The sequence below is a fragment of the Oncorhynchus mykiss genome, chromosome 1, assembly GCF_013265735.2.
Source record: "Oncorhynchus mykiss isolate Arlee chromosome 1, USDA_OmykA_1.1, whole genome shotgun sequence".
NCBI classification, from domain to species: domain Eukaryota; kingdom Metazoa; phylum Chordata; class Actinopteri; order Salmoniformes; family Salmonidae; genus Oncorhynchus; species Oncorhynchus mykiss.
The window spans coordinates 51,172,257-51,189,688 of NC_048565.1; positions in this window are offsets into that span (position 1 = coordinate 51,172,257).

The window sequence follows — 17,432 nt, forward strand, 5'->3', positions numbered from 1 at the left end:
TTGGCAATGAATGTAGCTTGTATATCCCATCAGTTAGATTTTATAGTCATTCCTGTAGGCCTAAAGGGAGCTTGTATGTGCACTCGGCACATGTGTGGAGGCAGCGGTCGGAACGTAATGGAGTGAATGAGACATGGAGGGGAAAGGGAATTTAGGGAGAAGAACTGTGTGGATTACACAGTGCCACCGATGCGGCCCAATACCAAGGACTGTGGGCTGTCCTTCTCCGTGGACGATGTGAGTCAGGCATTTAAGCGTGTTAACCCTCGCAAGGCTGCCGGCCCAGATGGCATCCCTAGCCGCGTCCTCAGAACATGCGCAGCCCAGCTGGCTGAAAAGTTAATGGACATATTCTCTCCCAATCCCAGTCTGCTGTTCCCTTCATGCTTCAAGATGGCCAACATTGTTCCTGTACCCAAGAAAGCAAAGGTAACTGAACTAAATGACTATCGCCCCGTTGCACTCACTTCTGTCATCATGAAGTGCTTTGAGAGACTTGTCAAGGATCATATCACCTCTACATTACCTGACACCCTAGACCCACTCCAATTTGCTTACCGCCACAATAAATCCACAGACGATGCAATCGCCATCGCTCTGCACACTGTCCTATCCCATCTGGACAAGAGAAATACCTATGTAAGAATGCTGTTCATCGACTACAGCTCAGTATTCAACACCACAGTACCCTCCAAGCTCATCATTAAGCTCGAGGCCCTGGGTCTGAACCCCGCCCTGTGCAACTGGGTACTGGACTTCCTGACGGGCCGCCCCCAGGTGATGAAGGTAGGAAACAACACCTCCACTTTGCTGATCCGCAACACTTGGGCCCCACAAGGATGCGTGCTCAGCCCCCTCCTGTACTCCCTGTTCACCCATGACTGCGTTGCCACGCACACCTCCAACTCAATCATCAAGTTTGCAGATGACACAACAGTAGTCGGCCTGATTACCAACAATGATAAGACAGCCTACAAGGGTGAGGTGAGTGCCCTGGGAGTGTGGTGCCAGGAAAATAACCTCTCACTCAACATCAACAAAACAAAGGAGCTTATTGTGGACTTCAGGAAACAGCAGAGGGAGTACCCCCCTATCCACATCAACGGGACTGCAGTGGAGAAGGTGTGTAATTGTTGTGAAATTGTTGGAGATAGAAACACAAGCATTTCGCTACAACCGCAATAACATCTGCTCAGTATGTACAGTATGTGATCAATAACATTTTATCTGCTGCTTTTATTTGTTGTGCTCTGCAAATGCACAAATAGAACACTAGAGTCAAAGCAAATTAACATCGTCTTCAAGACAAAATATCCTTTCATTGTACAAATGATTATGCAATGTTTACTTTAGGGTACAAAAAAAATTAATGGCCTCTACCAAGAGGGGCCCTTCTTTGTGAGGAATTGGAAAACCTCCCTGGTATTTTACAGAGATGGGTAGTCATTCAAAAATCATGTTTAACACTATTATTGCATAAAGAGTGAGTCCATGCAACTTATCACAGTATGTGAAGTATTGTTAATTAAGCAACTGTTTACTCCTAAACTTTTTTAGGCTTGCCATAACTAAGGGGTTGAATACTTATTGACTCAAGACATTTCAGCATTTCATTTTGAATTAATTTGTGAACATTTCTAAAAACATCATTCCACTTTGACATTATGTGTAGATCCGTGACACAACATCGCAATTTAATCCATTTTTAAATTGTAACACAACAAAGGGTGTGAATACTTTCTGAAGGCACAGTATAATGAATTGGTTATTACTATGGAAGTACCATGTCAATTTTTTTGGGGGGGGTAAATATCTGTTCATTTTTGTATAGAATGTGCTTCTGTACCCTAATATCTCTAGACAAACCCATTCCCTTTTATAGATGTGTGTGGTAGACAAGAGCCCCAATATCGTGAGAATGGAAAAGATTGACAAAGGATCCAGAACCCGTAGAAGGATGGGGAAACAACATATTTTGCTGTTTGGTCATCTTTCTTTAAGCAGCCAGACAGACATGAACTTTCTTCACCTGTATGATTTCTTATTATAACAACCCCAGGCATATTTTTCAGTTTCTTGCTCTGTGAGTGGCTGTGATTTGTGATGGAGCTACTGTAACATAAGATGGAGCTACTGTAACACAAGGTTATGATGCCAAACGTAATTCTGTAGCCAGACAGCCCAGCAAGCTGCTGCCCCACTTCTGGCTCGCCTCTCCTCTCCTAGCCTGGGTAGAGGAGTCAAAGACAAATGAAGGTGGAGGCATCGGGGAGGGAGGGCAAAATTATTTACGTTCCTCGAACCGCAACAGGAAGGAAGGAAGGAATCACACAGGAAGAGAGAGAAACCACAGAGGCAGATATAGACTATAGAAGTTGTGAAGATGACACCTTTTCAATCTGGTCCATCACCGGCAGAACCTTTCCTGCAGTCAATGACCAAAAGTGCCCTCTTTGGCCTCATGGGGGTAATGTTATTAATATTTTCATAATTAATAAATACTTAAACAGATGTAAATCTGGTGTTTCGAAGTCAAAAAGTTGTCTTATTTTTCAGTCTTCTGTGATGTACATAAAGTGAAATATTTGGATGCAAACTCGAAATTGAATACATTTCAGCTATATATATATCTGACATGGTACAGGGGTCTTTTTTTAAGCCCATAACCATGTGTGTTTGAAAGTAGATTAGTTTAAAGACTTTCAAGACTGTGTGTGACCCTGATTTAGCCCACTGCAGTAAAAGGTTTTTAAAATAAAATGAAATAAAATTAAACAGGTTTGCAGATAATTATTTTAATGTGGTCAGTTCTATGATTCAAGCACACGTCTTGAATATTGACTATTATTTACAACCATGTTAATAGACTAACACATAAAGCAGTGTTTTATATTAAAACATAAGGTTGCATGGAATATTCTTAACCTTTATTATACTTCATGGATACTAACCCCAGCAGGTTAGGTTGGATACTAACCCCAGCAGCTGATACATATGTAACGATGCAGTTTGAATCGTCTTTGTGTGTAAAACAAAACATGTGGGAATCGCTAGGACCATTACAAACCAGCATCATTAGGGTGGAGATGTTATCCGTGGTAAGTCCGTACTCTACTGTAGCTGAGCTGTGCGGTGGTGGAAAGACAGGTGCAATAACGACCCCTCCTCCACCGTGAACCCCCCTCTCTCTCTCTCTCTGCTCCCTCTCCTCTGCTCGGTAATGTTTATCATCCGCATGTTTCCAAACCCTTTTTACACCATTTCCCCCCAGATACCCCGGGCGGCGGGCAAGCGAGCTCAGCAGATGTACGGTAGTGCACACACCACTTTCCCTTTCTGAAAAGGATACTGTAAACGGAAAATAACGTTACCCTCGGGTTACCCGGTCCAAGCTGCGGAGAATCACCTTTGGCAGTTTCTGCTTTCCCTCCAAACGAAGGTGGAGAAGTAGAGGGGGACAAGTCGCGTACCTCCGGCTCCAATCACCCCAAGGTAAGTGCAAAGGCTATTGTTTCCTGCACTGCGCGTATTTATAAAAATAAGACGCAGAGGGTTTGTTAATAGGGACTTGGGTCTCAAAGTTGAAATTGGCCTACAGAATAATTTAATTTACATTGCTCTAGTCACATTGTGACGAATGAACTTCGATGTAGCCTAGCAAAAATGTTGTTTTAAATAGCCTATAGTTTGGCATTCTCAATTCAAGAATTGGGAGGAGAAAGCTACCTGGTCACTTTAAAAACTACGTAGTATAATTATATGACAATTAAAATGTTATTTGTGTTCAATGCTGTTGCTTGGTACAATGTCAAAGGTCTGTATTTAAAATAAGTTCAATCAATCAACATGTATCAAGCAATGAATCAGTGTAGCAGTTTATGCTTTTGCAATAGATTTGACATTTTAAGTAAATTATAATACTTTATGGCATTGCTGGCTTTGCAGTAAAAACGTGGGTGTGGCCATTAGCCTAATTGGTCAATTACTGAATCTTCAACAGTAATGACAATTTACCAATTACACTTTCAAGCTCACTTATTGCTATGTATGCTATGTTCCTAACAAGAGTACACAAACACACTATAAAGGAAATAGCCCAATGAAATATCACAATCTGTCAAATGCAATAATTTTTTCCCCCATATGTCAAATATTAGCCTACTTCTAAATAATTATTGTCAGAAATATGAAATCACTTACCATCTACAAGTCTGTCAATGATGGTGAACACAGTTGTACATAATGTCTCTTGACAGAAAACTGTCTCACCTTGAGATACTGGGTTTCTCCCAAATGGCACCCTATTCCCTGTATACTGCCCTACTTTTGACCCGGAGCCTATGGGCCATGTAGGGGATAGGGTGCCGTTTGGGATGTATTCACTTTGTATGTTGTTTATGTCCTTTGGCCGAAGCAGCTGCCCATTTCTCCTCCCTTTAACAACTTCAATTTTGTAGTTCATTCACTCATTGTCATATCGGGAGGGTGGCTTGAGTTACTTTTACATGTTTTTATTGCCAGGTTTATAAATCTGCCATAGGTGATGAGGACAGAGTGTGTTTTGTTACTCTATCTGGATGATGAATAATCAATCGAAAGCATTGGTGTGGCTGAAGTAGGGAGAGAGAGAGAGGGGGGGAGGGAGAGAGAGAGAGATATAGTCAGAGGGGAGAAAGAGAGTAGAATGTGACTGGCTAGCTGGCAGGCAGGGTGTGGAGGAACACACAACTTATAGCTTATTGACACATTTATCTGTGTCCTTTCAAAGTCACTGGGCTAGCTTCCAGGCTGTGAGCTGTTTGCACGCCAGAGCCATAGAATTACAAATAACACTATCTCTATGGCCAGGACAGTGTCTCCAAGCTGCTCCCCCAATCTCCCTATGTATTCACTTTCAGTATCATTAATACCAAATTTCATAAGACTACAATGATTAACAGATGTGAAGTTCATTCCCCAATGCAAATAGTGCCATTGTAGACCTTGTTGATGTTGAACAAACAGGCACAATCAGGTATACAAGTACTGAAGGGATCGGAGGACCTTAATTGAGAAATGCTAATACCACATTTCATTATCAAATAGATTAATAATAGAAAAGTAATAACACGTAATAATAATAACATGAATAAGAAATACACAATGAGTAAGAATAACTTAGCTATATACACGGTGCACTGAGTCCATGTGCAGGGGCACGAGGCAATTGAGGCAGACATTCACATATAACTATGAATAAAGTAACCAGGCAACAGGATAGATAATAAACAGTAGCAGTAGCAGCATGTGATGTGATGAGTCAAAAAAAAGTTTGTGCAAAATGCGTCAATGCTGCTAGCTATTTTGTTAACTATTTATCTTATGGCTTTAAGTCAGAAACTGTTCAGGGTGCTGTTGGTTCCAGACTTGGTGCATCGGTACCGCTTGCCATGCGGTAGCAGAGAGAACAGTCTATGACTTGGGTGGCTGAAGTCTTTGACAATTTGCAGGGCTTTCCTCTGACACTGCCTGGTATAGAGGTCTTGGATGGTAGGGAGCTCGGCCCCAGTGATGTACTGGGCCATATGCACTACCCTCTGTAGCTCCTTGAGGTCAGATGCCATAACAAGCGCTGATGCAGCGCCATTCAAGATGCTCTCATTCGTGCAACCTTTTGAGGATCTGAGGGCCCATGCCAAGTATTTTCAGCCTCCTGAGGGGGAAGAGGTGTTGCTGTGCCCTCTTCATAACTGTGTTTGTGTGTGTGGACCATGATAGATCGTTAGTGATGTGGACAGCGTGGAACTTGAAGCTTTCGACACGCTCCAGGACAGCCCCATCGATGTGAATGGGGGCATGATCGGCCCCTCCATTTCCTGTAGTTCACGTTCAGCTGGACTGGAGGCGGGCCGTCAGGAAGTCCAGGATCCAGTTGCAGAGGGAGGTGTTCAGTCCCAGGGTTCAGTCCCAGCTTAGTGATGAGCTTGGAGGGCACTATGGTGTGGAACGCTGAGCTGTAGTCAATGAGCGGCATTCTCACATAGGTCGTTCCTCTTGCCCAGGTGCGAGAGAGCAGTGTGGAGTGCAAAAGGAAGTGAGTCATCTGTGGATCTGTTGGGGCGAATTGGAGTGGGTCCAGGCTGTCTGGAATGATAGTGTTGATGTGAACCATGACCAGCCTTTCAAAAAATGTCATGGCAGATGTGAGTGCTATGGGACGATTGTTCCCAGCCTTGTGAATGTTGTGAACCTGTTTAAAGGTCTTACTCACATCAGCAACAGAGAGCGTAGTCACTATCTGTCCCATCCTTATCTAAGCACAAATGGGACAACTGTACACTCTTAGAAGAAAATGGTGTTATCTAGAACCAAAAAAGGGTTTTTCAACTGTCCCCATAGGAGAGCCATTTGAAGAACCCCTTTGGTTCCAGGTAGAACCCTTTATACAGAGGATTCTACATGGAACCCAAAAGAGTTCTACCTGTAACCAAAAAAACGGTTCTATCTGGACCCAAAAACGGTTCTCCTATGGGCACAGCCACAGAACCATTTTGGAACCCTTTTTTTCTAGGTGTATACCAACACCACCATTAGGAGGCTAAATACTTTAGTAATCCCTGAGGGGAAATGTGTTCATTTGGTTACTTATTTAGTACTGTACATATCCTTTGCATTACGTTTTGAACACCACATGTGCACATAGTTTCTGTTCCATTTTCTGTTGTAGCATTCAAGCATTACCATCAAAAATGTAAGGAAGGGAGCAGTACCTGGCTTTAGTACAGGGAGTAGCACACTAAAGGGAGGCAGAACAGCAGTACCTGGTGTTAGGAACATCCTTCCTCTGTTAGATACATTTACTCATTCAGCAAAGTGTGTCCCACTGGGCAAAAACTGGTTGAATCAACATTGATTCCATTCCATTTCAACCCCAAAAAATCTATGTGATGAATGAATGTGGAAGTCTGAATGGAATCAATGTTGGAATCAATCGACTTGCAAATAGTCACCAACGTAAGGGAAATTCAAAAAAAAATTCAACCAACTTTTAACCTAAATCCAATGATTACTTTCACATTGAATTCACGCTAGTTGACAACTCAACCAAATGTAAATCAAAAATAGATGAACTGCCATCTGTGCTCAGTGGGGTGTTTCTCCTTTGAATGCACATATCTGGTTTACTTCCTCTAAGTCTACTATTCCCAGCAGACCATGCAGCCTACCAGGAATTCACAGTACGGCTATAATTGATTTGTTTCTTCAATGAGTTTTTAGGACAGCAGCATTTTTCCAAGCATGCGATATTATACAGGCGAGACGTTTTTTTTTTTTTTCCATCACTGTTATACTGGGCGGAAGGTCCTATGGGGTTTCCAAGCATGGCCTCCATAGCAACGGCAGCAGAGAGGAGAGGGTTTTACGGGGTGGCACTTTTAATCTGTAGGAAATCCTGGTGGCTCTGCATCGCTGTGACAAACGGATGGATGTCACACCTACTACCTGACCTCTACAGCTCACTTAGAATGTATTACACAACAACGTAACTTAAGGGTTTCTCCACCAACACTGGATGCTTTCTGTCGTATAACATAATCACACAATCTAGATAATCCTCCACATAGACCTTACTGTCCATAGTGAAAGTCTGCACATCCCTTACACTAGTCTTCACATTTTGCTGCCTTAAAATGAAATCCAAAAAGGGAATACATTTGATTTTTTTCCCTGCTGATCTACACAACGTACTCCACATTATCAAAGTGAAAGAACAGTTATGTAATTTGTTTATAATGAATTTCTTGAGTTTGTTTCTTGAGTTTTCTTGAGTTTGTCTTCACACCCCAGAGTTAATACTTGGTGAAAACACCTTTGGCAGCCATTACAGCTGTAAATGATTTTGAATAAGATTCTACCAATGTTGTACAACTCTTAGGGCAGCATATACCCATAGTTTTTTAGAGCAGGTTTAAGTCATCACTGAGACTGGACCATCCAGGAACACTCAACAGCTATTGGAAAACCATTCTGGTGTGTCCTTGGCATTAAAAACGCAATCCCAGGGTTAGGTATTCAGAAGACTGAAGGCAGGGTATCCTCAAACTTTTTAACTGAGCTTTCCTCCTTTCATATTTATTTTGATGCTGACAAATCAAGCTTTATTTATACAGATCAAATCAAATCCTGATAAACTTCCCAGTCCCTGCTGGTGACAAGCATCCCCATAACACGATGCTGCCACCACAATACTTGAAAATACAAAGGATTTCACTCTGTGTTGTGTAGTGTTGGATTTGACCCAAGCCTGTGGTTTTTAATTTAGGCCAAAAAGTAAATCAGACAATGTTTGACAATTGCTGTCAATCAATGACTCCCAACCAAATTTACTGATCTTGAGAAATTTGGACTAAAACAATGGGTATACTGTATGTTTCCCTAGGAATCTTATTCAAAATGATTTACAGCTGTAATGGTTTTTCTTTCCCTTTTAAAATATGGAATAGGTTGTGTACATCAGTAAAAACAAAATCTAATTCAATCAACTTTTGATTACATTTGTAGGCAGCAAAATGTGCAAGGGCTGTGTAAACTTCAACTAGGCACTGTAGGTCCCCCACAGCTCACTTAGATAACCTCAGACAGCATACGTTTATTCCCCCCACCCCAATGGATGCTTTCTTTCTACCATACAAATCTAATACATCTTCATCACTCCATTATACAGAGACAATATTTTTTTATTTTATTTTATTTCACCTTTATTTAACCAGGTAGGCTAGTTGAGAACAAGTTCTTGTTTACAACTGCGACCTGGTTACCTTAATTGTCACAGTCCAGGGCCCAGATTCACAAAACCTTGTTAAGAACAAATTGGTTCTTAAACCTCTTAAGGAACGGACCCCTTTTTTTTCAATTTTCACCCAAAATGACATTCCCAAATCTAACTGCCTGTAGCTCAGGCCCTGAAGGAAGGATATGCATTTTCTTGGTACCATTAGAAAGGAAACACTGTTAAGTTTGTGGAAATGTGAAAGGAATGTAGGAGAATAACACATTATATCTGGTAAAAGATAATACAAAGACAAAACCAATCTTTTTTTTTTTTGTACCATCATCTTTGAAATGCAAGAGAGAGGCCATAATGTATTATTCCAGCCCAGATGCAATTCAGATTTTGGCCACTAAATGGCAGCAGTGTATGTGCAAAGTTTTAGACTGATCCAATGAGCCATTGCATTTCTGTTCAAAATGTAGTATCAAGACTGTCCAAATGTGCCTAATTTGTTTATGAATAACTTTTCATGTTCAAAACTGTGCACTCTCCTCAAACAATAGCATGGTATTATTTCACTGTAATAGCTACTGTAAATTGGACAGTGCAGTTAGATTAACAAGAATTTAAGCTTTCTGCCATTATCAGATATGTCTATGTCCTGGGAAATGTTCTTGTTACTTACAACCTCATGCTAATTGCATTTGCCTACGTTAGCTCAACTGTCCCGCAGTGGACCCACCAATCCTGCTAACTGCTATTTTTCCCTTAACTATAAACTTAAGAAGAAAGTTAAGCAAACGTGTTATTCCTCAAAAAGGTTATTGGAAATGTTATTGCGCTATTTCTTATGTTTCTTCTTTAGCAAAAAGTTAACAAGAAATTAGATTCTTGAAAATAAAGTTATTTGAAATACCAAGATAACTAAACCCTTGTCACACCCTGATCTGTTTCACCTGTCCTTGTGCTTGTCTCCACCCCCTCCAGGTGTCACCCATCTTCCCCACTTATCCCCTGGGTACTTATACCCGTGTTCTCTGTCTGTTGCCAGTTCGCCTTGTTTGTCAAGTCAACCAGCGGTTTGTTTCTCAGCTTCTGCATTTCCCCAGTCTCTTTTTTCTAGCCCTCCTGGTTTTGACCATTGCCTGTCCTGACTCTTTACCCTGAGCCTGCCTGCCATCCTGTACCTTTGCTCCACCTCTTGATTACCGACCTCTGCCTGACCTGACCCTGAACCTGCCTGCCGTCCTGTACCTTGGCCTCTACTCTGGAATATCGACCCCTGCCTGCCTTGACCTGTCGTTTGCCTGCCCCTGTTGTTACAATAAACATTGTTACTTCACACAGTCTGCACTTGGGTCTTACCTTGATTCCTGATGACCCTTGTCTTAAACTCAAGGCAGTGAGAGAAAAAGCTCATGAAAGCAATTGAATTGTTTAATTCATTCACAAATTTGATCTGAAATGTTCCGTATTTATTATTTTAAACCCTAGAACATGTTTTAGAACATTGATCTCATTAAGAAATATGCTGATTGCTGACATGCTGACATGATTGCAATTGCTAGCTAGATAGCTAGTTGAAACGGTTGCCTAGCAACAAACATGTTAAGAAGATTTGTAAGAATATTGTAATGAAACAGCAGGGAGCAGGTCTTGAACCCTCAACCTTCTAGCCCGAGGTCCGGCGCGCTATTGACTGTGCCGCAAAAGCATGCTCGTGCGGCAGAGTCGATTTCTGCGCTTATAAACCCAGGGTTGTTACAATATATTTGAGAAGTTCATAAGAAAACTGTTGAGGAATTGCACTTGCAATGAACTATCTTCTTTTTCTTCATAAGATGCTTGATAAGTTTTTGCATAAGAAGTGTTTTGTGCCCAGTACTCTAACCAGCCCCACCACACAACACACACACGACAGGCTTAATACATACAATATAGTCATGCAATATTGTTCTTTTACATACCTCCATAATTTCCATTGCACAAGACTACCTTTGCCACAGCAGGGTAATGTAATGTTGCTAATGAAGGAAAGAGCTGATCAATATTTAAAGGGGAACTGACAGCGTTTGAACTACTTTGCAGATATGAAATATTCACAATCATAATATCAGCGAAAAATATCAAATTCCCAGTTTATGCTTCAAACCCAACTTTATGAGAGGTTTTAAAAATAGATACAGTAAGGCATTTTTGACAGAACAATATAATTAATATAATTCACCGATACATTTTTTAGTAGTCCCAAAAATTTTGCTATCAGGTTTTAAATCACAACGGCCTGGTACATTGTTTGCTGCTGCCACCCATTCGTGATGCACCGTTTCAGTTTTAATTACTCAATATTTTGTACAAAAACGGGCGACTGTAATTAAGGCTGGGAATGTCAATACAATCAAACTAGCAAGGGCAAAGATCACAAGTCAGTCATAATGTGGCTAATAGGCTAGCGCACATGTGTCAAAGACAAGGCCCGCGGGCCAAATAGGACACACAAGCGAGTCTAGATGAGTCAATCGCTGAGTCATATACTTTATGAAATTACAGCCTGCATAGGTGAATTCAACTTCAACAATTGCGCTGCTTTCGTGTGTCCTGTTTACAGCACTCAGCGGTGGGAAAGTGTACAGACACATGCCACAGTCCTAGCTAGGCTACTGAAATTGTGCATTCCGCCTTCGTTTTTTAAAGCTCGACAATGAATAAGCAAAAAACTAAACCTGCAACAAAATGCAAAATAGAAACATGTAGGCCAGTGTCAAACTCATTCCACAGAATGCCGAGTGTCTGCAGATTTTGTTTTTTCCTTTCAATTTAAACCTAGACAACCAGATGAGGGGAGTTCCTTACTAATTAAGTACATCAAGTGCAAGGGTGGAGCAAAAGCCCGCAGACACCCAGGTCCTCCGTGGAATGAGTTCGACATTTGATGTAGTCCTATTAGAGCAAGATTTGAGCAGTAGCCTAGGCTACTCAGCTACAATACATTTTGAGTACATCGTACAGCAATGCTGCATTCAACCACACCAGTAATCCATGCAGTGCAAAAAAAAAAAAAAAAACATGTTTTAAGTTTAAATGTTACAACAACTTATATTAAAGTTTTTGTTATTTGGAGTTATTAATTAAATCATTTTTGATTAGGGTCGCAGCATATTATGCACATCTGCAGGCTAGCAGAAAAGGCTGGACAAATGCTTTTCCTCTGTTGTTTTAACATGTTCAAATGCTATATACAGCGTCCTATGTTCAGTGTATTTGGAAAGTATTCAGACCTCTTGACTTTTTTCACATTTTATTTTGTTACAGCCTTAATCTAAAATGGATTAAATAATTGTTTTCCCTCATCAATCTACACAGAAATACCTATTCAGACCCTTTGCTATGATATTCGAAATTGACCTTGGGCGCATCTTGTTTCCATTGATCATCCTTGAGAAGTTTCTACAACTTGATTGGAGTCCAACCTGTGGTAAATTCAATTGATTGGACATGATTTGGAACGGTACACACCTGACTATATAAGGTCCCGCAGTTGACAGTGCATGTCAGAGAAAAAAACAAGCCATGAGGTTGAAGGAATTGTCCTTAGAGCTCCAAGACAGGATTGTGTTAAGGCACAGATCTGGGGAAGGGTACCAAAACATTTCTGCAGCATTGAAAGTTCCCAAGAACACAGTGGCCTCCATCATTCTTAAATGGAAGAAGTTTGGAACCACCAAGACTCTTCCTAGAGCTGGCCGCACGGCAAAACTAAGGAATCATTTAAAAAAATAAAAATGAATTAAATGCCTTCCTAACCATCTTAAATAAGCATGCCACATTCAAGAAATGTAGAACCAGGAACATATATAGCCCTTGGTTCTCTCCAGACCTGACTGCCCTTAACCAACACAAAAACATTCTATGGCGTTCTGCATTAGCATCGAACAGCCCCCGTGATATGTAGCTTTTCAGGGAAGCTAGAAACAATTATACACAGGCAGTTAGAAAAGCCAAGGCTAGCTTTTTCAAGCGGTCGGTTGCTTCCTGCAACACTAACTCAAAAAAGTTCTGGGACACTGTAAAGTCCATGGAGAATAAGAACACCTCCTCCCAGCTGCCCACTGTACTGAAGATAGGAAACACTGTCACCACTGATAAATCCACTATAATTGAGAATTTCAATAAGCATTTTCCTACGGCTGGCCATGCTTTCCACCTGGCTACCCCTACCCCGGCAGCACTGCACCCCCCACAGCAACTCGCCCAAGCCTTCCCCATTTCTCCTTCTCCCAAATCCAGTCAGTTGATGTTCTGAAAGAGCTTCAAAATCTGGACCCCTACAAATCAGCCGGGCTAGACAATCTGGACCCTTTCTTTCTAAAATGATCTGCCGAAATTGTTACCATCCCTATTACTAGCCTGTTCAACCTCTCTTTCATGTCATCTGAGATTCCCAAAGATTGGAAAGCAGCTGCGGTCATCCCCCTCTTCAAAGGGGGGGACACTCTTGACCCTAACTGCTACAGACCTATATCTATCCTACCCTGCCTTTCTAAGGTCTTCAAAAGCCAAGTCAACAAACAGATTACTGACCATTTCGAATCTCACCATACCCTCTCTGCTATGAAATCTGGTTTCAGAGCTGGTCATGGGTGTACCTCAGCTACGCTCAAGGTCCTAAACTATATCTTAACCGCCATCGATAAGAAACATTACTGTGCAGCCATATTCATTGATCTGGCCGAGGCTTTCGACTCTGTCAATCACCACATCCTCATCGGCAGACTCGACAGCCTTGGTTTCTCAAATGATTGCCTCGCCTGGTTCACCAACTACTTCTCTGATAGAGTTCAGTGTGTCAAATCGGAGGGTCTGCTGTCCGGACCTCTCTCGCAGTTTCTATGGGGGTGCTACAGGGTTCAATTCTTGGACCGACTCTTTTCTCTGCATACATCAAAAATGTCGCTCTTGCTGCTGGTGAGTCTCTGATCCACCTCTACTCAGACGACACCATTCTGTATACTTCTGGCCCTTCTTTGGACACTGTGTTAACAACCCTCCAGGCAAGCTTCAATGCCATACAACTCTCCTTCTGTGGCCTCCAATTGCTCTTAAATACATGTAAAACTAAATGCATGCTCTTCAACCGATCGCTGCCTGCACCTGCCCGCCTGCATCTGCCCACTACTCTGGACGGCTCTGACTTAGAATACGTGGACAACTACAAATACCTAGGTATCTGGTTAGACTGTAAACTCTCCTTCCAGATCCACATCAAACATCTCCAATCCAAAGTTAAATCTAGAATTGGCTTCCTATTTCCCAACAAAGCATCCTTCACTCATGCTGCCAAACATACCCTTGTAAAACTGACCATCCTACCAATCCTCGACTTCGGCGATGTCATTTACAAAATAGCCTCCAATACCCTAATCAACAAATTGGATGGAGTCTATCACAGTGCCATCCGTTTTGTCACCAAAGCCCCATATACTACCCACCATTGCGACCTGTACGCTCTTGTTGGCTGGCCCTCGCTTCATACTCGTCGCCAAACCCACTGGCTCCATGTCATCTACAAGACCCTGCTAGGTAAAGTCCCCCCTTATCTCAGCTCGCTGGTCACCATAGCATCACCCACCTGTAGCATGCGCTCCAGCAGGTGTACAGTATCTCTCTGGTTACCAGCAAAACCAATTCTTTCTTTGGCCGCCTCTCCTTCCAGTTCTCTGCTGCCAATGACTGGAACGAACTACAAAAATCTCTAAAACTGGAAACACTTATCTCCCTCACTAGCTTTAAGCACCAGCTGTCACAGCAGCTCACAGATTACTGCACCTGTACATAGCCCACCTATAATTTAGCCCAAACAACTACCTCTTTCCCTACTGCATTTATTTTATTTATTTATTTTGCTCCTTTGCACCCCATTATTTTGAATTATACTTTGCACATTCTTCCACTGCAAATCTACCATTCCAGTGCTTTACTTGCTATATTGTATTTACTTTGCCACCAAGGCCTTTTTTTTGCCTTTACCTCCCTTATCTCACCTCATTTGCTCACATCTTATATAGACTTGTTTCCACTGTATTATTGACTGTATGTTTGTTTTACTCCATGTGTAACTCTGTGTCGTTGTATGTGTCGAACTGCTTTGCTTTATCTTGGCCAGGTCGCAATTGTAAATGAGAACTAGTTCTCAACTTGCCTACTTTGTTTAAAATTTTTTTTTAAAGTGCCTTGGTCAGTGAGGTGACCAAGAACCCAATGGTCACTCTGACAGAGCTCCAGAGTTCCCCTGTGGAGATGGAAGAACCTTCCAGAAGGACAACCATCTCTGCATCACTCCACCAATCAGGCCTTTATGGTAGTGTGGCCTGCCGGAAGCCATTCCTCAGTAAAAGGCACGTGACAGCCCACCTGGACTTTGCCAAAAGGCACCTGAAGGACTCTCAGACCAGGAGAAACAAGATTCTCTGGTCCGATGAAACCAATATTGAACTCTTTGGCCTGAATGCCAAGCCTCACATCTGGAGGAAAACTGGCACCATCCCTATGATGAAGCATAGTGGTGGCATCATCATACTGTGGGGATGTTTTTCAGTGGCAGGGACTGGGAGACTAGGATTGGGGAAAAGATGAATGAAGCAAAGTTCAGAGAGATCCTTGATGAAAAGCTTCTCCAGAGCGCTCAGGACATCAGAATGGGGCAAAGGTTCACTTTCCAACAGGACACCGACCCTAAGCACACAGCCAAGACAACGCAGGAGTGGCTTTGGGACAAGTCTCTGAATGTCCTTGAGTGGCCCAGCCAGAGCCCCGACTTGAACCCAATCGAACATCACTGGAGAGGCCTGAAAATAGCTGTGCAGCAACACTCCCCATCCAACCTGACAGAGCTTGAGAGGATCTGCAGAGATGAATGGGAGAAACTCCCAAAATACAGGTGTGCCAAGCTTGTAGCGTCATACCCAATAAGACTCAAAGCTGTAATCGCTGCCAAAGTTGCTTCAACAGCGTACTAAGTAAAGGGTCTGAATACTTATGTAAATGTGATTTTTCAGTAAAAAAAAAAAAGTATATATTTGCAAAAATGTCTAAAATCCTGTTTCTACTTTGTCATTATGGGGTATTGTGTGTAGATTGATGAGGGGAAAAAAACAATTGATTACATTTTAGAATAAGGCTGTGACTTAACAAAATGTGGAAAAAGTCAAAGGGTCTGAATACTTGCCGAATGCACTGTAAGTGGACATTATTACGGGCCATATGTTTTCAAATAAAACAATGACCAGTTTGGGTCGCAGTTGCACTTTTTTTGTGAAAACAAATATGCTTTGTCTGGTCCTCGATTCGTTGTGTTTTTTCATTATGGCCCATTCGCTGATTGTGTTTGGCATCCCTGGGCTAGCGTATGTATTTTTGTAACTAGCTAGTTAATTTAGCAAGCTAAAAACACAGAGCCTAACGTTAAAAAGCTAGCTAGTTGCTGGGAGGGTGTTTTTTGTTGACTACAGCTGAAATGCTGCAGGTGTCATTTGGTTAGCTAGCAAGAAATGTGAATTGCTTTGCTAGCTATGCTGAACTTTAACGACTGTTATCCACAGTTAGCATATCTCTTTGTTGTCAATTAAATGTATTTGGCATTAATCAAATGGGTGGGCTGGCAGCCTAGTTCCCATTCAGTTTTTTGGACAAGCATTGGCAGGCAATCTGCAGATAGATGAGCAGGCTATTGAATAGTAACTATTCCCCATCGTTTATCAGTGCAATTCTGACGCCCAACTAGCTGAAAAAGTTTGAGAGAGTTCCCTCGTTAGATTTTTAGCTCATCTCGCTCTGGCTAGCATTAGTTGTTTATCTTGTTGTTGATGTGCGTAGGCAACTGGGGGAGAGAGAGCTTACCTTTTCAATGGTCGTTTGATCAATAGGATTGTGAAGTTCCCAAATGTAACAGGACTCCCGTGGTATTTACATGTTTCCAGAAATCTATTCAGGTGCATTTTGTGGTTTTTGGCGAATGCGTTCTAATGATCTAAAGTTGCTACTGCCTGTAAACACACAGTCCAGTTCAAAGGGAATGATGGCAAGCCCTTGTTGCAAATAGCTTATTTGCATATAGGCCTACTGTCTCTCTGATTGGCTTGGGCGCACCGGTCTGCGTAGACTCCGGTCCTGGACAGTGGTGTGTCTATTAATTGTCCAAATGCAAGGTCGGTTTCCCACTCTACATTGCTATAGAATGTTCACAAATGCCTTACTACACGAAATTCCCAAACATTCTATGAATTTATGAAAAAATTGAAAATGACCATATCTATGTGCTAGCTTGTCGGAAAATGGTCATATTCTTCATGGGGGTGTATATGAGCAGATTTTAATAACATGTTGCTCAAATGCTGTAAGTTCCACTTTAAATCTATTAATAATCTCATTCACCACACTCCTTATTAATAATGCAAAGATAGCAGAGCAGATGAACAGATCCATAGATCATCTGGATGGAGACGAGAGCAGAGCACCTCCTAAAGCTGCCATGTGCCTCCAATGGGTAAGGCTGTGCTGGCTGTGACGTTTCCTTTTTCACGTTGCCCTTTCCAGCACAGTTCCAGCAACTATGTGTAGTATGAAAAGCATGTCAACGAGTGCGCCTCGCATGGGTAGAGCTGTTTCAGCTGGTTCCTAGACC